General features: G+C 38.4%; 1 pseudogene; it reads left to right on the top strand.

Annotated features, from left to right (window-relative positions):
• Positions 1–886: 886 nt before the first annotated feature.
• Positions 887–21,399, top strand: LOC149181927 (ACT domain-containing protein ACR3-like; annotated as a pseudogene).
• Positions 21,400–21,485: the final 86 nt, after the last annotated feature.

Here is a 21,485-nt window from a genome sequence, read left to right as displayed (position 1 = left end):
AGGCTTCATGCAACTCATAGGTGAGGAACTCATGGCGAGGAAGATGACTACTGATAGTCATAGCAGAGGTTCAGGAAAAGGCCATGATAGAGGACATAAGAAAGAGGATGCCAAGGTAAATGGCAAGAATATAAGTCCAGAGGAAGTTGAAGAATACATTTGTGAACCAAAACAAGGAGAATTTCTGGGAGATAGTGAAGATGAAGGCTTGAAGACTGAAACTTCAAGTAAGACCAAAGGGTCATATGGTTTTAAATATGACAATTTGTTGATGTTTGCAGGTGAAAGACAAAGAAATGGGATGACTGCAGGAGTTCGAGAAAGAGAGAATGCAGTAATGAAGGTACAATTGCAGGTACTGGAAGAATGGCTACAAGAGCAGAAAGATCAAAATAGAAAATGGATCTTTCCACTGAGGGGAAAGAGAGTGATTTGGCGACAGTTGCAGAGGAGGTTGAAGCAAATTGTGATTGCCTTATTGAAAAAGGGACTTAGAGTTCTTGCGCCAAAGTTGGAGTTTGAAATTCCCGCATGCAGATATATTAAAAGAAAAATGTTGAAGGAAGCAATCAAGATTAAAAAGTCTCGTGATTTAAAAACTAATGAGTTGCACATGTTTGCAGGTACAGAACAGGAAGATAAACAAGCTTTAGAGTTTGTGCAAGAAGAGTTGAACGTGAAGACTGTTCAGAAGCAGGTGGAGAAGAAGGAGCTTCCCATGTATGTTGATGCAGAAAGAGAAGGACCAGCTGATGATTGGTCAAAAATCAATGGAGGTATAGAAAATCCTGTGAAATTTCCAAGGTCTACTCCTAATGAAGTTGTTGAATTGTATAGGAAACTAGATCTCCAGAGAAGAGAGTTGGAGAGATAGAGGACTGATTGGATGGAGAAACAAGGGAAGAGAATCTTTAGGAATGACAGTCATAAAGCTGAAGATGGTAAGAAGGAAGGACTAGCTAACAGTCTCATGGTGAAGGCAAATCAACATACTGATGTGCTGATTGGGATGGAACAGCCTACTGAAATATTGGCAGAGGGAAGTAAGGCACTGATGCCTTGTGATTTTAATTTTAACATGTGTTCTGCGAATGCAGGTATGGTCGCCGGTGCTGAGAAACATTTGACTCAGCTGAACAGTCAATTAAAGGGGAAAGAAGTTCTCTGTTCCAAAAGACAAGAGAGGGTGGATGATCGGGTGGCAGTCAGAATAGAGACCAGCATAGAGGCAAGAAATCAGCAGCTTGAAGATTTACTGGACAAGGAAATTGAATTAATCAGAAGAATCATACTGAAAGTGTCTCAGAAAAAGACATCAGCAAAGAAGAGAAGTAGCAGAAGCAGCAAGGGGAAGACAGCAGAAGATTGCAAGAGTGCGGCTAGTGGAGCAAAGCAGCATAAAGTGTGGAGACCTGGAGAAGAACAACAGACAAAAGCAGCGGCAAATGGAAAGTTATAGTACAAGATATGGGATCCAGGCAAACATGGAGCTGAACACATGATCAGGAGATCATGAAATTTTTCTACCTTGGGAGTATGATGCGGGAGCATCTAGCCCAAAGGTGAAATTATTGTAAATAATAGACATAGGGTCATGCATTAGTTTCCTAAATTCCAAGTTAATTAGATATTCTCAAATAAAACTAGGAGAGCTTTTAGGCATCAAGGAGTGGATGTGGATCTTTAAGAGATAAGGAAAGCTTTTCTATTTTAGAATAGGAAAAAGACAGAATAAAGCTAAAAAGATGCTTTTGCCATATGTATGCATTGCATGGGCTTTAGTTGAGTGATTTTAGGATTTTCTTATCATGCTGAGTTTAATAAATTAAGAAGCCTCCAAGGCATAGAGAAGTGTGAGTGTGAGGGAGTGAGTGTGAAGGTTTGTTGGTAAGGTAAATCCCCTCTGCGGACAGAGGCGATCCCACTAGCCTATCACAGAACTATCCACAAACAAACCACGCTGCTATGCAAGTTCCTAGTTATGCATCAAAGGTGAATCAAGAAGACTAACCTGGAGTCCAACGCTATGATTGAAGCAGAGTTGATATCCTCGATCCCTTGCTCCAACAGATCATGACGAATACCTGCACATGCAAAGGAAGAGACGGATACCAACATAAAAACTACCAAGGCACAACTATATTTCAGTCAGAAAGGAAATAAATCAACATATCACCATGACAGATAATGAGATTGGAACTATAATAGCAGTCGCTCATCAATTAATAAACAGGAAAAGTTACAACCATTGTTCTGACGTCGACCCTTCTCCTGGCTGGGTGAGTAACTATATGTGTCTTGACATGCATCTCCTCTCCGGCAGCATAACCTCTCTAGCACTCATTAGCATTCTCTCCATGACCAATAATCATCACTACTATAACTCAATTACCAAATCACTAGCATAACACTAACACCAACACTCTCGCACTAGCTTGTCCAATGCATAATGACAAGCTTATATAGATGGAGAAGGGAGGAGGATGCGATGAACCGGGACACCTTTCGTGGATTTAGCAAAAGCCATAAAGATGGATAAAGCTCGACAAAAGACTGATTTTCTCTCCTCAGAAAAGCTCCATGTAATGAAGGAAACAACAGTCGAACGTGCATTAAGGCAAAAAGCATGACTAAATTTGGTTGGCGCGACCGTTGCTCTGAGACAGAGCGCCAATGGTCGCGCCCCCTTTTGAGGATCTCCATCATTAGCGCGGGTAAGATATTGTGGACTTGCGCCAATGGAAAAAGAGCACTTTTTAGGGATGATCTGCAGAAGGTGTCTTCAGGGAACATGGAGTACATACTCAGGGGAACATAATGCAAGTGTTTTTAGACTTTGTCACTTCTTATAACTCCCGGGATGGGTCCTCCAAGGTACGACAAGAGGAGTAATAGGGATGGTGACAAATTACTGTGTAACAGATGCCCCCTAAAGCATGAAGTCCGAGAGGTGGAGAGGGGTGAAATGCTTTACAAGAACACACACAGAAGAGCACACAAGAGCACATATAGTTACTGCCGCCGAGGAGTTGTATTAAGAGACATGACTGATAGTTCAATTACAAGATGTACGTGGTATGGTCACAACCATCCATAAGAGAGTACATAAATAATCTGGATCCATAGTATGGATGCAGCCATCTGGTTAGGATCAATGAACTGACTCAGGTATGGTCGCAGCCATCCAGTGAATGAGTGAAGTACCAAGAATCACGCCTGGATTACAACAGACACAATCCAGGGTCTTGCGCTCCATCTCGACCCGAACAAGAGTACAAGTCCAAGCATGTGAATATATGAGCTGAAGTCGAACATGCATGAACATCGCCTGATTACCAGTCAATGATGGAAACTGTTAACAGACGCGAGAGGTACCACCAATAATGACAATGTCCCTCAAGGTACTATAGGTACAATCTACGGCGTGTGAATCAATGAGCTGAAGTCGAACACCCATAGAATCATTCGATCGGAGGCCAATGATGAAAACCTCACGTCGAATACGAAGAACCTGCCATTGAGGCATGCAGGCTCCAAGGCACCGGAAGGGAGTCTCTAGGTCAACTTCCTGGATAATGAGCTGAAGTCGACAAGGAGTGACCTTGATCGAAGGTGGGCCATAATGTTTCCCACATCATCGACACGAGACAGAGAGATAATGTCGTGAATCAAGATCGTGCGAACTATCAGAGGGAGGTTGTTTATTTGCAGAGGTCAACTTCTCTTGAACATATCGGCGGCACATTAACGGAATTGGCAGTATTCGACATCAATGTATCAAAGGTCATTATGACGAGGCAATGAGTGAATGAGAGGTCAAATAGGGTACCCAAATCCATGGAAGCAAGTGAAAGATATGAGATGAAATATCCCCACCCTGGACACGAAAGCAAAAAGTGCCATGTTCAAGAGCGACATACTGCCGTTACGGTAATAATTATGGTTCAAAAAATTTTATTTTCCCTCACCATTTCTGGCGAGTACCCCAGTTATTTTTAACAAGCTTGATGGGGATAGCATATGCTTGTGTTGTGACAAAATCCGATGTCATTAAGTTTTAACGAGTCTGACAAAGGAAGAAATCGACGTCTTTTCTTGTTTAGAGAGTTTGAAAAGACAGCAGAAAAGGAAACTCCAGGGATGTCCTTTTTCGTAAAGTTGTGTCTCTCGGGCCCGAAAAAGTATAAAATAATACCCGAAAGAACTGCCCGATCATTACGATCGAGGAGTACTTTTCATGATTAGTGACTTCGACCTGAAAAAGTAAAAAAGCGGTCAAAACCACGTCGTTTCATAACCACTAACGAGTTTGAAACGACAAAAACCCGGTAATCTTTTTATGTTTTAACGGTCGACAAAAAGAACTTAAAACGACCGCCCCTTATCACCATTTAATGAGTCAAGAGGAGCGACTCGGCAATCTTTTCCTCTTTAAATGGTCAAAAAAGAGCTGAAAGCGGACCTCCATTTTTATTTTCTTTAACGAGTTAAAAAGGGAAAAATACTCGGCAATCTTTTCATATTTTACGAGTCAGAAAAGAGCGTAAAGGCGACTCGTCCTGAAGGAACGAGTGGTATAAGGGATAGCAACTGGTTCCGGTAATGGTGGAACTTTACTTGAAACATGTAAGGGTTAAGAGGCTGGCTAACAAGACCACTCATCGCTGCGGTTCCCCAGGAAAGGAGAAACAACCAAGTGAAAGCATATGATCGGCAAAAAAGATGGTAGCGATGGAATGAAACAACCAGGGCTCATCTAGCAGAATTTTAGCGGATAAAAGGCAATCACGGGATGTAAATGGGTTCATTTTTACACAAGCTTGAACCATGGAGAACTTTGCTTGTTAAAAAAAAATTTGTTACATGCCCCCAGCATGATTATGCCAATCGAGGTACATGCCCCCAAGCTCCATGGCATTCACGGAGTGGATGGAATGAAGGTTTACTTGGAAAGACTCGATTGGAGGATGCCCCCGGGCTTCAGTCACGCGCCCGGGCGAGCCGCCGTCATCAGAATGACGGTGTGGGTGCTGGGGCATTTCCTGTGGAAATAAGACCATTTAGGAATGGCAAATGGCTATATGTGAAGTGTGAACCGGGGAATGAAAGTTGGTCTACGACTTTGATCGTTCTTCCTTCATGCGGAAAACACATCACTCTGAAGAGTGAGGACACAATAGCACGTATGCGATAAATATAGTCTCGTCCAAGGAGTAAATTGTAATCTAACGGACCGTGGACTACCATGAGACCCATTTGGATAGTCTTCCCTTCTAACGTGATAGGTACGTTGGGAAGAATTCCTAAAGGTCGAGTGATTTCTCGATGGAAACCTACAAGGCTTCTCATCTCAGGCAGAAGCAGTGGGGAACCAAGTGCTTCCCAAGCTGTTGAAGAAAGGATACTAACAGGAGATCCTTCATCAATAATTGTACCAGCCATAACCATGCGATAGACTTGAACTATAATTCGAAATGGTATGGAGGCTGGTAACCGAGGATTGACTAGGTAATCCCAATTAAAGGAAATAACTAGGTTGCTCAGAGGTGGGACTGGATAGACAGCTGGGTATGCCTCTAGTGGACTTTCTTCCTGTTGTGAAGAAATGAGAGGGATGCTCACTTGATCATTAACGTCTATGTCAATGAATAGAATTTGGACGGTGGGTTCGTCATTCTTGGCAGTGATAACATCATCTGAGGAGGTAACTTCTGAAGGCGAAACCGGGTCACTTGTAATCCGGACCGTTTGACTGTTGTCTGGTTTGGATTCAGATGTAGGATCATCTAGGGGTGGAAGTTCTGAAAGCAAAATCGGGTCACTTGTAATCCAGACCGTTTGACTGTTGTCTGGTTTGGATTCAGATGTAAGAGCAGCTAAAGATGGAACTTCTATAGGCAAAACCAGGTCACTTGTAAGCTGGACCTTTTGAAAGACCGGGTTACTTGTAAGCTGGAACTGTGAACTTTCGGTTGGTTTGGACTCAGGTGGTTCATCTTTGATGATCAAGTAGTGCGTAGATGATGAATATAAATCACTTGTTCCGACCAGGGACTGGTCTGGAGCAGGCGGAGCACAGGTAGGTTCAGGAAGAGAAAGCTGGACCAAAGAGGAATCATGTTTGATCACTTGGTTAGTGGAGGGACGCTCTGCAGGTGTAACAAGACGCTGATATCCAGCGGGTAGTTGGGGTAAGGAATCCGACAGACTTGCAAAAAGACGGGAAGCTTCATCCATCAGTGGACAAAGGCGAAGGAGATGATTAACTTCAAAAAGTCGACAAGGGAAACGAACCTTCCCTTTTCTGTTACCAACTAGTAAGGTATCGTCAATTTGCGACAATAAGGGGCGAGTCGGGTCACGGGACCATATATCTAGGATCCTGGGAATGCCAGGACAATCAGAAAGAAAATGGTCCCCTTTGCATAATCGACAAGGAGACCGGAGCTTCCGCAGAGGAGCAGAAGGTGGTTCCACTTCTGATAGCTTCGTGGTAGATACGACCTTTCCCTTAGGAGACTTCTTCTTTTTGGTCTTCTTCTTCTTCTTCTTAGCCACCTAGTTAGTGAAATCCAAGGTTTCCCCAGGCGAAGTAGAAGATGAGGACGCAGCAATAGGCGAAGAAGGGAAGGGGTCCACCTTAGAATCAACATGGGGTTGTTCGGGTGGAGGAGGTGGTGGTGGGACAGGAGTCATCACACTTGAGACCACCGAGTTTGAAAACAACCATACAGGTAAACCAATGGTCAACCCAGGCAAAGACAATGTTGCGATATACTGAACACCAACATTTCCAACAGAAGGAAATGGGCGAGGGTACCCATCAGGAGGAACACCTTGGCCGGTGGGCATCGAAAAGGCTGCCATTGAACGAGAATTAACCCTACTCAAGCTAACGCACACAAAAGCTAATTGGGTAATGTTATCGTGGCCAATAAATTTTAAGACGCAAAGACACGACTTGACCTTTTCATGTTTTAAGAGTCGAGAAAAGGACAAAAGATGACTCTAGTCTCCTTCGAATATTTAATGAGCACGAAGTGACAAGACGCTCATAGGCACCTTTTCGTTTAGGGAGTCCGAAAAGGATCAAAAGTGACTGCTCTAGAATTCTAGGTAGAGGGTGTGCCAAACTTTTCGCAAAACCACAGAATACTTTTTAGGGTACGGGTGGTCGATCTTCGTGAATGCTGTGTTCACTGCATTGCGAATCGTAGGGCGGCTGACATGGCTTCCTATGGATAAAGGCTTTATTCCTATAGGGGTCTCCCAATATATACTCGACGGTACGTGGGAGCACAGTCCGTATTGGCAGCTACCGTTTCACCGTGGAGGAATCACCCAACCACTCGACGATAAACTGCCAGGTTTAACGACGCCGGAACACGTCTCTACCCTAGACCTCTAGAGTGTTTGCGTTATGTTCCAATGCGTTGTTATGTTCATTGAGTTCATTTTAAAGTTTATCTTTGATTATGTTTCAGTTTTTTGGTCCTACCGTATGTGATATCTCGAAAACTTCTTACATGCAAACTATATGCCGGAATTAAATCATTTGATTCGATGAATTCTATCTACATGAGGGTTGAGATCTTTTTCACAAACGAAATGATCACTTCAACAAAGAACAAAGATCCTAATGCAGCTAATAACAAGAAACGAAATTTTGTCTTTTTCTTTTTAATAGCAACAAATAACAATAAATGCTAACTACTATAATGCAAGAGAGTTTTTGTTTTTCTTTCCTTTAAGATGGCATGATGCATGTAAACAAATTCTAAGAGATATGCACAATCCAAGTTCAGTCAATGAAATAGAACCAATTCTAAAACACAAAATGAACCATGCAAGCAAGGAAAAACATAAAAACTAGTGAACTTCAAAGAGGCTAGAAGTGAAGTATTCAGAGTATAGAAGATCAAGCTTTAACAAAGCACTGGATAGGTGTAGAACAATCAACAAGCTGACTGGATGATCAAGAGATCGAAACTTCCCACATAAGGCTAGACATGCAAAGTCACTGGAAATAAGAAAACAGCTGAGGGATACAGGCTAAGACCAGTCAAGCAGAGGTTCAACACAGTTCCAGAGGCTGAAAGAGATATATAAAGAGACTGAATGAGCTTTCCACCCACACACAGGCAAAATTTACAGAGCTGGCGCGACTGTCAGCCTGCAACTTGCGCTACCACAGAATTGGCGCGAGTTGCTTTTGAGCAACGTGCGCCAATTGGTGCGACTGTCAGAGAAATAACCGTGCCAATTAAGCTTGCCAACTAAAAAGATAAATGATACGACCTCAGGTCGGGTTGATAGTGCTCAGATGGGTCAAACAGTAAAGAATCAACTCAAAACTGACTCAGGAAGCTCATGCACTCAAGCAAGCAGAAGAAAATTAACATGCAAGACAGAAATCAAAGAGTTACTCCCCAGCGGAGTCGCCAATTTGTTGGTAAGGTAAATCCCCTCTGCAGATAGAGGCGATCCCACTAGCCTATCACAGAACTAGCCACAAACAAACCACGCTGCTACGCAAGTTCCTAGTTATGCATCAAAGGTGAATCAAGAAGACTAACCTGGAGTCCAATGCTATGATTGAAGTAGAGTTGATATCCTCGATCCCTTGCTCCAACAGATCATGACGAATACCTGCACATGCAAAGGAAGAGACGGATACCAACATAAAAACTACCAAGGCACAACTATATTTCAGTCAGAAAGGAAATAAATCAACATATCACCATGACAGATAATGAGATTGGAACTATAATAGCAGTCGCTCATCAATTAATAAACAGGAAAAGTTACAACCATTGTTCTGACGTCGACCCTTCTCCTGGCTGGGTGAGTAACTATATGTGTCTTGACATGCATCTCCTCTCCGGCAGCATAACCTCTCTAGCACTCATTAGCATTCTCTCCATGACCAATAATCATCACTACTATAACTCAATTACCAAATCACTAGCATAACACTAACACCAACACTCTCGCACTAGCTTGTCCAATGCATAATGACAAGCTTATATAGATGGAGAAGGGAGGAGGATGCGATGAACCGTGACACCTTTCGCGGATTTAGCAAAAGCCATAAAGATGGATAAAGCTCGACAAAAGACTGATTTTCTCTCCTCAGAAAAGCTCCATGTAATGAAGGAAACAACAGTCGGACGTGCATTAAGACAAAAAGCATGACTAAATTTGGTTGGCGTGACCGTTGCTCTGAGACAGAGCGCCAATGGTCACGCCCCCTTTTGAGGATCTCCATCATTGGCGCGGGTAAGATATTGTGGACTTGCGCCAATGGAAAAAGAGCACTTTTTAGGGATGATCTGCAGAAGGTGTCTTCAAGGAACATGGAGTACATACTCAGGGGAACATAATGCAAGTGTTTTTAGACTTTGTCACTTCTTATAACTCCCGGGATGGGTCCTCCAAGGTACGACAAGAGGAGTAACAGGGATGGTGATAAATTACTGTGTAACAAGGTTGATCAAGGATTCTCTTTGAGAACCTTCGGGCAGTTTGTAAAAGGGCCATAGATTGTATATCTGGCCAATGAATGTAGAGTCTGTGTGTATATTTGTTTTATGTGAATATAAGTATGATTTGCATGGATATGATTGTGGTTAATGAATTCTGAGATGGTTCTGCGCTTGATGGCAGAAAGCGATGTTGTATAATGTGAAATTTGCAAAAGTGGTAATGGCTCTTATTTTTACTATGCGCTATAATCCTGCATATAAATCGTTGAAGGTTCCGGTTAACGAGGCGTATGGGTTCCTTTGAGGATATACCGCCGAGAGTGAGAGTGAAAGTAGAACCGGTACCTGTCAAATCCATATATAAATGTATCGGGCGTAGTTGGTTGAGCAGTTACAGCGTTGGTTGTTTGCGCAATTATAATTATCTACACTCCAGCCGCGCTGCGTATAAGGACATCGGGCCTGTTGGGAAGGCGTGCTTTGAACAATTGCGACATATATACATTCCGCACCGAATTGTTATAGAGTGGAGGTATATATATATATCCCCGGTGCGATCAATACATGTCTTGTGCATGTCACCTGAACCGAAGAACAACGGAACCGTGACTGTATATATAGTCAGTTGTTGTTACAGTTAATCATTGGAGGGAGCGGCGTATATTTAAAGGACTGAAGCTGTGTTGTGCATGCGTGGCAGTCTGAGTTGTTTATTCATGGGTGAAACTTTAAGAGAGAGCAGAAGTATATATTCGTGATATATATATGCAAGGGCCAGCGCCTTACCAAAGGTATATATGTGACTTATATTTATGTGGACAGAACTGTATGAAGGATACGCCTTTTCGATAACAAGCGATGCATGTGTTCCGATACCCCCGGAACTGTGGTTATGATCAGAACCAGGGATACATTGCTGTAAGTCGGTGTGTGGTAATTTCGAGTCTTTGTTTAAATAAGGCCAATGTATATACGCAACGCGATATCAAAGGAAAGAGAATTATATGCTAAGGCATATATGACATGAAATACATGTATATTGTCTGCGCAGGTCCGCAAATCGTATGGTTCTTTAAATAGATTTAAAACAAAGGTGCGTTAACCAAGCATGGCTAAGATGCATAGGTTTTTATAATTCATGAAGTCTATACGATCTTGGAATAAGCTATTATATGCATGAAAGGAGAAAGATCCTGGTAGTTGTCGCCTGGGAGTGGCTTGGGCTACATCAATGACCCTCACAAAATCACATCATTTTCAATCATGAAATAGAATCTCTATCCCAACCATTTCCATTTCCTGCTATACACATTCTTTGGACCTGCTAGATTCTTTTACCCTTATCCCTTCCACTCTATCACAATATACACAATCACATTCTTTGGACCTGCCAGATTCTTTACCCTTATCTCTCCCTTTTTCATGTTTACCCGCTTCTCCTTTCTCTTTAAAAACATAGGCTAACCTAACAACATTATCTTCGGGATTTTTTTAAAAAAGATTTTACTTTTTTTTTACATTTTATATTTTATCATTTTCAAATTTTGTGAAACTTTTTAAAGATAATTAGATTGTGATAGCTTCCTTTTATATAATATTTGAAACTCGGTAATATCTAAAACTCAATAATAGTAGAGAAGAGACACAAAGAAAAAATTCAGCAATGTTAAAAGATCATACAGTTTAGATTAAATATCAAAAATAAATCGAATCATATTAAACATGGTGTGATTTAAATAATTTTAATGATTTAAACGATTATAAATTATGGTTTTTCATATCATTTACTAATCGAATTAATTGCAAATATTGAGGGGAAAATTAATATTGTAATATTTAATTATTTATAGATATATAAATAATATTATATTTTTTTATATATATAAATATTTTTAAAATTGATATAGACATAATTTAGTTAATATAGATCCTCAAATAGTTTATTTAAATATCTTGTTGAAATATTTTTGAAAACTATAAGATTTAAACATTGTTTCACACATTTTTTACTTCTAATTACTTTTTTAAAATTATAGCTAATATTATTTTTTTATTTAAAATATAATTTTCAATTTTATTTTTATTTTAAAGAGACATATATAGATACACAAACTCACACATCGCTTCATATTGAGTTGTAGATTCAGCCTCTTAACTCAATAAACTTTTGGACTCACCAACTCAATCAATATTCACTCAATTAAGTGAACATCATCATGTAGCTTTGTTATCATACATTAAAACTAACCCAAACCACACAATGAAGAATCTAGGTAAATTCATTTAACGCTACCATTTAAAACACATTTGGTTTAATCTTTCATTTTAGTCCCCATCATGCTTACCGATAACACAACACACACCACTTCCACCCACCCTCTAAGTGAATGCAATCATGGAAAGTTTATCTGGTTTACCATGAAATTGGAACAGGAAATACAGAAAATGCAAACAGTCAATAAATGCCACGCCATAAGTGTGTTTGATGTTCAATGACCACTAGTACAAATTGACACCAGGCACGAACTAAAAACCTTATAATAAACTCCAATAAAGATAGAATGTAGAGTGATAGGCATATATTTTATCACTGATAAGGTCATCCAAGTGGCTAGTCACTCTAGATGCAATTGAGGCACCAACATCTTAGTGTCCAGTCTCAACATGATATTCATGTCTAGAGGGTTCCACTATTATGTGTGAATTGTGCTACTAGAGAGGAAACCTTACCCTTTTAAGGGACTTTTATATACATCATGTAAAATTAATTGTGCACGGGTGCCATGAACCACTACAACCTCTTTGATAGCCTCGACTACCTCAAGCCTAGATATAAGAGCAAATGTGTACCAAAACATGAAATTCAACTAGAGAAGTTTCATAGGAATGGCTTCACTATCGTGAGGAAGCCTCCCCACATTGCAACGTCTAGAAAATCCCACTTGCAACAAGGGATTTTTAGAGAAATACAATATACACTAGAAAGGACCTCCCCTTCAAGCTAGAATGAGAATAGAATGTTACAACTTCATATTGGTACTTCGCATTAGATGTCACATGCTTTTGCATGTGGGGATGGTCATGCCACCCACTCTTAGATGAATTCTGAGGAGGTGCGGTGGCTGGCTTAGCCCCCAACCCCGTGCCCCGCCTTATTTTCTAGCCCCATTGGGAACTATCCACATAACTTTAAAAGGAATTCCTAAACTCCTATTTTCCTCACACATATGATTTCTAGTGTTTGTGAGCATATGAGATCTTGGAGAGTCTGTAACAACACTAGACTTTGGAGCAACAATAGAAACTTTGGAGGTTTTTTATCATCTTGGAGTTTGATGGTAGATATCTGGTGGAGTTAGTGTCTTTGAGATAAGTTTTTAACAACTGGGTTTCATTTCCAGGTATGATTTCTCTAGAAAATCTGTAGATTTGATTGTTGTCACTATTTTCATTTTTTCCTCTATTTTAAGTAAAAAATGGTTTGGGTAGGCTAAATATGTCTCCTTTTTTGTTTTGAAATTTATAATAAGTTTTACATTTTACTTAGATGCATTTTGCTTTTTTTATTTGTAGATCTCTTTCCATTCAAATCTTCAATTCATCATCCATCATGGCCCCAAAAGCCAAAGATCCAATATGCGTCCATTGTGATGTTGGTGGAAAAATGTTGGTCAAATACTGCAAGTGCCCAATCTTTGGGGGGGCATATATAGGTTGAAGAAACATTTGGATGGTATAAGTGGCCATGTAATCCCATGTGATGCATTAGAAGAAGTGATAAGACCTAATAAGGCAAGATACTATGAAAATTTTGATAAGTTTGAGGAGACTAAGGGTAGGGGAAAAGTTATACAAGCATAAATTTGATGAACATTCCATTCATATTGTTTATTAGTTTCAATTTTATAGTATAGCAGTGGCTTAGCACTTTAAGCTATGCATTTTTTTTGGACTTTAGAGATCATTTGGAAGTTAGAAACTCATTGATTATGTATTTTGTTGATGATATGTATTGCACTTTGTACTACTTTGATGCATGCACCCTTACATAGTATATAGATTAGCAAAATTTGCAAATTTTTCTTCTAATTATTTGGAATAGTGTTATAAAAATCTAAAAATAAAATTTTCCATTAAAAACAATTGTTTTATATGTTATTTTCAATTTATTCGATCTGATTTAATTGAGTCCCGATTTGACTTAATTTGATATATTGCCCATTCAAAACCTAGTTCCAATTTTTAAAACCATGAATTTTGTTACTCTAACTTATCATTAAAATTACGTTAACTAAATAACATTAATAATATTACAATATTCATTTATTTAATTAAATACCAATGTAGATTTATTTAGAGGGATCAACCTATTGCACCCCTCCGTGTACAAAACACCCAACAACCTTTTTAGCGAGAAAGTCAACGGGGGTTAAAGAATCAAACTCCAAAGAGGAGTTGTCATGGGCCGACACTCAACGCTAGAGAAATCCACGGGCCACAAATACATCGATGGTGCAAGGCCACTAGAGAGAGGGACGTTCGCAAAGCGCACACCACAAAACAAAGAAATGACACAAGTCCCACAAAAAACCCACAATCCAAAGGGAGGAACAAAGACACAACCCGCTACTTCTTCTTCCCTTAGAAGGGGAGTGGCTCACGAGAGGACGAGGAATTCCCTCGACGGAAAAGGCACTAGATAAGATTGCCACCCTCATGCCCGTCAACGGGGAAAATTGCAATCTCGATGGAGCTCAGACCGAGGGAGGGGTTTTTCATTACTTGGACACCCAACCCTTCCGCGAGGGCATGTCGAGGAATGGTCGGGAGGGACTAGGGTGGCCAGCCCAACGGGTTGAACCGCTCTTCATCCATCCCATACTGACCGCACCCCGACAATCTCCCCTCACAGAAGGTTTAAGCTACTAGGCGCACGCACAACCACTCCCTCGACCTAACCACTAGCAAAAAGCTCACCCAAGAAACACATCAACCACCGCCGCCTTTTCGAGAGAACCAACTATGGAAGCCCGCACCCTTGGCCCATGCCTTCCAACAAACAAAAGACCAAGCACCGCCACTACGAATGAGTCCGAATTTATCCATTGTATTTCCGAAGCACCTCAACTGCAGCAACCATGCCTGGTCGAACAGATCGTCGGAAGGGCTCCCAAGAAACAAGCTTCCGAACCCCCTGCAGAAACACATTGGGGGAAAGAAAAACAAAGGATGGGTGGGACAAGCACAAGCATGGCTTGCAAGCACACACGAAAAAACAAGCGTTACCTCAAGACAAGCAACCAACAATGTTCCCGCCAAACACCAAACCGCCTCCCCTAGAGACGCACCACAAAGTCCCACATTGCAATCGAAACCCAACCAACCCGAACCAAAAAAGAAAACCCCCGCTATCATTGATCCTACCGCAGGTTCACCTATGGTAACCTTGTTACAACTTTTCCTTCCTCAAAATGATAAGGTTCAATGAACTTCTCACGACGTCAACGGCGGCAAACCACCATCGTCGACGCAATCCGAACACTTCACCGGATCATTCAATCAATCCAAACACTTCACCGGATCATTCAATCAATAGGAGCGACGGGCGGTGTGCAAAATATAATATATTATTTAAATTATATTTTTCAATGCTAAATAAAATATATATAAGACTAAATAAAAAATTTAACCATAATTTTTTTTTTTTTTTTCTATATATAGATATTTTTGAAATTGATATCCACATAACTTGTAACTTAGTTAACATAAATCTTCAAATAGTTTATTTAAATCTTTTCTTCAAATATTTTTGAAAAGTATAAGATTTAAATATTGATTCACACTTTTTTTTTAAATTATAGTGAACATTATTTTCTATTTAAAATATATTTTTTATTTTTATTTTTAAAAAATCCCTATAGACAAACAAACTTACACATCTCCTCCTATTAAATTGTAGATTAAGCCTTTAACTCAATAAGCCTTTACGTTCATCAACTCAATCAATATTCACTAAATTAAGTGAACATCATCATGTAACTTACCCCCCAAGGGTTAGCTCAGTTGGTCAAAATCAGTGCCTCACAGATTGGGAGGTCACATGGTCCATCCCCCCCGAAGCCCTTGGGGTTAGGCCTTGCTAGTGGGCCATTGGGGTCGATCAACCCAGATTTTTGAGTAGACGTAGCTACCACTCCTTGACCAAGGTATCCGTGAACCACAAACCAAAAAAAAAACATCATTTAACTTAAAACAAACACAAACCACACAATGACATAAACTTAATAAACCTTTAAGCTCATCAACTCAATCATATTCACTTGATTAAGTGAACATCATCATGTAACTTAAAACAAACACAAACCACACAATGACGTAAAAATTCAATCAATATTCACTCGATTAAGTGAACATCTTTATGTAACTTAAAACAAACACAAACCTTCATTTAACGTTAACCATTTAAAACACATTCGGTCTAATTTGTTCTGGGAAATTTCCAGATTAGTATATTTATTTCTCTCATTGCTTTCTTGTTTTCATATTATCACTTAGTATCAATCTCACTTTTAAAGTTTCTCGTAACTTTCATGTTTATAAAATCTCTAGTTTAATTTGATGTAAAGTTTTTAAATTAGTATATTTCTTTTACGGCGCAGATTAATCAGGTTATAATTTTTGCCAATTGGTTATCTAAATAATTTTGCTACCAATTGGTTGTGCAAATGAGAAAAATTTTGTTTTAAAAAAATTGACCGCAGAGTATTTAGGTTTTACAACAATAATCTATAATCTCAAAATAAAAATAAAAATCACCAAGATTGTGTCATATTTTCAGTTTTTTTTAAGCAAAATTATAGTCTTTTTAACCTACTCTTCACTGATTAAATAAAAATCACCAAGATTGTGCCAGATTTTCAATTCTTTTAGAGTAAAATTACAGTCTCTTTAAACTACTCTTCACTGATTACTCTCTTGCATTCATGGTTATTTAATTTTGGGGTTTTGTTGGATAGTATATATGAGATTTCTGGAATTGATTTATGGTTTAAAAAATTGTAAATCTATAATACATTTAGATGATAAAAAAATTCTGAAAAAGAAATTGGAATTCATTTCTATCTATATCATCACCATTTTTTTTAAATATTCCTTCCTAATTACAATGAATTTCAAATTTTAATTGCTTTATAAAATAAAACTTCAAAATCCGATTATTCTAGCAAAAACTAATATAATTTGTTCGCATAATTATATATATATAGATCAATATAGATCCATCTTAACCACTAATCTAGCAATTGCTTAAAAGGATCAAATCTTTTGAAGTGTGATTTTCTTTTAGAGAGAAAAGCTTGAGAAAAATGCATCTAAAGATATCTGATCCCTCTTAGTACTTTTTATATCCATGGTTAAGATATATATATTATTTAAATTACATTTTTGAATGTATAAATGGATTCAATGCTTTGAAAAATTTATTGGCGAGTTAGATTGTATAGAATACACAACTTAAGCTTGCAATTCTAATGAATATTTGTTGAATTTTTTTAGACAAAACTGACCTTACCTTAAAAATGTCAAAATATAGAATCTACTTTAAATATTTTAACAATATGATTTTTTTTCAATTAATTCATATAATATATATACATATTTTTTAACAATTAGATATTCTTCACACTAAAAATGATTGATGTAAAATTATATTATTTGATATGAACATCTACATATTTTACTTTAGGTTGAGAGTAAGAATGAAAGTGATATATTTTTACTACAAATCTTCACAAGTGATTGTAATATGGACCCCCTTAGCAATGATGTTTTATAATTCTTTTAATTAAAACTAACGCAATATGTATTTTAATTTTTTTATTATCATTATAGTTGACATTATTGTTTTATTTAGAGAATATTTTATTTTTATTTTAAAAAAATAAATGTCAACTTTAAATTAGCATGAAAAAAATTACACATGGCAACTATATTAAGTTCTAAAATACACCTCTAAACAAAATAATTTAATATCTAATATTATATTAATAAAATTATATATATAATATAAATAATAATAATAATAGCAGCCATATAATTTTTTAATAATTAAAATATAAATATATCTATCTATATAGATAACAAAAATATTAAATATCATAAATTAAATAAGACATTATTTTGATGTTCTATGCATACAACCCATGAATAAATTAAAACCTAGTCTGGTTGACTCTATGCAATCATGATAAGAATATTGCCCTACAAAATACAATAATAACAAAGCTTCCCTAAAACGTATGAATAATTAAAATTTAAAACTAAACATTTAGCGAGGATGGCCTGAAATTGTTTTAACCTAAAAATCTTTTACTTCCCCTTTTTAATTGAATAAATATTATTTAAAAAAATTATCATTGTTTTATATTATTTTATTTTTCGTTATCATTTCCACTTTATTATTCCTAATCCAACCACATCATTATGTCGTAAGGTGTAAGGTGTTTCCCTCTGGAATCAACTCCTCTAATTGCCTTTCTGTCCTAATCCGTAAGGTGTTTCCCTCTGGAATCAACTCCCCTAATTACCTTTCTGTCCTAATCCTAACCGTCAGATGCATTGTTAAACGATTCAATAATGGTATGCCATCCAATTTAATTAAAAAACATTAAAAAACTTTTAAAATAAAATCGGTTAATTAAAAAGTTAATTAATTATGTCGTTGTGTTTTTCTTTGCCGCAGGAGGAGGATGAGGAGGGCCGCGGAGGGTAGGGAGGGAATACCTTTTTTTTGCTACAGGATGAGGAGGGCCGCGGATGGGAGTGAGGGAATCCCTTCTTTGCTGCAAGATGATGACTCAGGATTGTTGAGGCATGGTTAGGGTAACGACCCACGGGAAGCAGGGAAAACACCGCCATTTGCTCACCTTTCTAGAATGAAATCCAGATCTTTTAAAAATCTCTGCACTCATTCTATCTCCATGGTACATTTGTCCCTTGATTGATCCAACAATGGAGATTATGGTAGTTCAGTAGAGGTAATAACCATCGTCAGGGTTTCTGCTCATTCTTATTGATACATTGGTTTTGAAAGAGATCACCTTTTCAGCTAAGGATTTTTCATTGCTTCTCCAGGGTCTTCCATTTGTAGGTTTACGGGCGAGTTTCCTTTTTTTTTCTTTTTAAACTTCAAAAAATGTTTCTTCTCTATTCGGGTTTGCGCCTGATATTCACATTTGAAATTTCCTTCTATTGGGGTTTCCGTCTGATCTTCACATTTGAAATTTCTTTCGAGTTCATTATTGTGCTGGTTAACTAGATCATGGAGGCCATTGCCATGGCAAGGCATTGCTAGCGTTACAATGGCTATTTCCAATCATGGTAAGAAACCCCTCCCACCTATCCTTGTCCTCATGGGGATGGAAGGATTGTTGGCTTCAGGCCAAGGCTGAAGAAAATCCTGTGCAACAGCAAGCTGTTGGTAATTTTGTCATGACGATGTGCTTCTCTCTCAGTAGTTGGGGTTGTGGATGATCTCTGTGCAGGTGGATAGTAGGAATAAGCATGGCATACTTCTTGAAGTGGTCCAACTTTTGACTGATCTAGATCTAACCATTTCGAAAGCATATATTTCCTCAAATGGTGGATGGTTTATGGATGGTAAGCTCGCTCCTTTAGATCTATCATTGAACATTTCCCTTTTTATCTCTACAAATGCTGCTATGTGGACATTGCATGGGACTCAGCCAATTGTTTGATTGAATGATTCAATTTTTACTTTTGTGTTACAGTGTTTCATGTGACAGACTAGCTAGGGGATAAACTTACAGATGAAAGCATCATTGAATACATACAGCAGGTAGCTTTAGCTTGATGTTGGAAATTAACTTATTTTAACAAGAGGACTTTGTGCAGATTGTTGGTATATTGGATATGTTGAAATTGTTTATGATAATTTACTCATTAATATTTGTTGATTTTCTTGTTGCATTCCTTGGGAACAAAGCGTGTCACTTCCAGTAGAGAGGTGAAGACTTGTTTAGGTAGGATTGTAGGTGTACAATCCATTGGAGAATACGCGGCAATAGAATTGACTGGGACAGATCGCCCTGGTATTCTTTCATAAATTTCTGCAGTGCTTACAAGCTTTGGTTGCAATGTAGTAGCAGCAGAATCTTGGACCCATAATATGAGAGTAGCATGTGTTGTATACGTAACTAATGAATTATCAAACTGGCCTATAGAGGATGAAGTTGGTCTGTCTACCATTAAGGAATGACTTTCAAACGTGCTTAAAGGGAATGACAATGGCACCAAAGGAGTCAAGACAGATTTTTCCATGGGCTTAACTCACCGAGAGAGGCGTCTGCACCAGCTGATGTTTGCTGATAGGGACTATGAGTGTTCTTCTGATTCCTCACACCCTAATTTGTTGGATGAAAACAAGAAGCCTGTCATTACCATCGAGAACAACAATGAAAAAGGTTATTCTGTGGTTAATATGCAGTGTAGAGATAGGCCAAAGTTGTTTTTTGATACAGTCTGTACTCTGACAGACATGTAGTATGTTGTCTTTCATGCTTCAATCACTTGCAATTTACCTTATGCATTGTAGGTAAGTTAAAGAGGTTAAAATATATGCATTTTCTTCCATCAGGCGGTGGCTTAGTGATTGAGATGGGAGTCAGCATGCAAACTGTTTAGATTCAAATCTTAGTTGCCCTTTGTATGTGAGGGAAGGTGTTTGACCCTCCCAAAAAAAATTTTCCTCAAGAACTGAACACATAAACATGTCCTTAATTAATGTGTGGCAATAATGTGTTCAGTCTTTCTGATTAGGCTAGTGGGTATATATTGTGATTTGTATATGTTGTGATTAGGTGTGCTGTTAAGGCATTTCTTAATATTAAGGTTACTAGTTCAAAACTCATATTCTCATCTGTCTTAACCCAAAAAAATAAATTATAATTAAATAAAAAAAATTTCACTTACAGGAATATTACATTCGGCATATGGATGGTTGTACCCTAGACACAGAAGATGAGAAACACAGAGTTGTCAAGTGCTTGGAGGCTGCAATAGAACGCAGGGCATCTAAGGTCAGTGGATTTTGCCTTCCATATTCTAAATCTTTCAAGTTTTATCCAACTAATTTCTCACTGAGATGTTGATCTGAAGATTTGAATCTCTGCTTCTGCTGCTGAATCTAATAACCTCTACCTCCTGCTGAACAGGGCCTGAGTCTTGAGTTGTGTGCAAGCGATAGAGTAGGCCTCCTTTCGGATGTCACTCGCATGTTCCGTGAAAATGGTCTCTCAGTGACAAGAGCAGATGTGACAACCAGAGGGGATAAAGCGATCAATGTATTCTATGTCAAGGATGCTTATTCGGGAAATCTTGCCATGAATATCGATATGAAGGTAGTCAAAGCTATGAGGAGAGAAATTGGCCATACCGTGTTTCTGCAGGTTAAGAATATGCCAGGTGACATTGCTAACTCTCTCCCAGTTGATTTTGGATCGAAATTCAGATTTTCTTTTGTTAGTTTATTCAAAGCCCAACTTGACCGTCTCTCATACAATTTTCGTATGATCAAGTTCTGAATCTCAATGGCAGAATGCTTACTACCACTAATGCTTCTACTCCTTGTTTGCTGAACTTGATCCCATGGCCACTTTCGAACCCAGTGTTGCTTCATTCGCTTTGTATCTTATAGTGGCAGGCAAGATTATCAGACGAACTTATGTTTGGAGTTATTTAACCTGTATGTATGAATGACTGACTTGGGATAGAAGGGTGTTTCAGACAAGCTCGCTTGTAATGATATCTTACTGGTTATTATCATGCCATGCCTTGTCTGTTTATTTCTTTAATGGAATGGAAAGCTAAATTCCTCCCTCTTCTTCTCCCTCCAGGAAGAACGTTAGTAAAGTTTTTTTTGTATTAGATTAGAATGACATTATTGCATGTGTTTAGTCAATATTCATTCTATACTATTTTCAT

The sequence above is a fragment of the Pinus tabuliformis genome, chromosome 3_2 (genome assembly GCF_031772625.1).
Source record: "Pinus tabuliformis cultivar Carrire ecotype Pingquan chromosome 3_2, CPIR1, whole genome shotgun sequence".
NCBI classification, from domain to species: Eukaryota; Viridiplantae; Streptophyta; class Pinopsida; order Pinales; family Pinaceae; genus Pinus; species Pinus tabuliformis.
The sequence above is the reverse complement of the archived record's forward strand: the minus strand, read 5'-3'. Positions and strand labels throughout refer to the sequence as shown.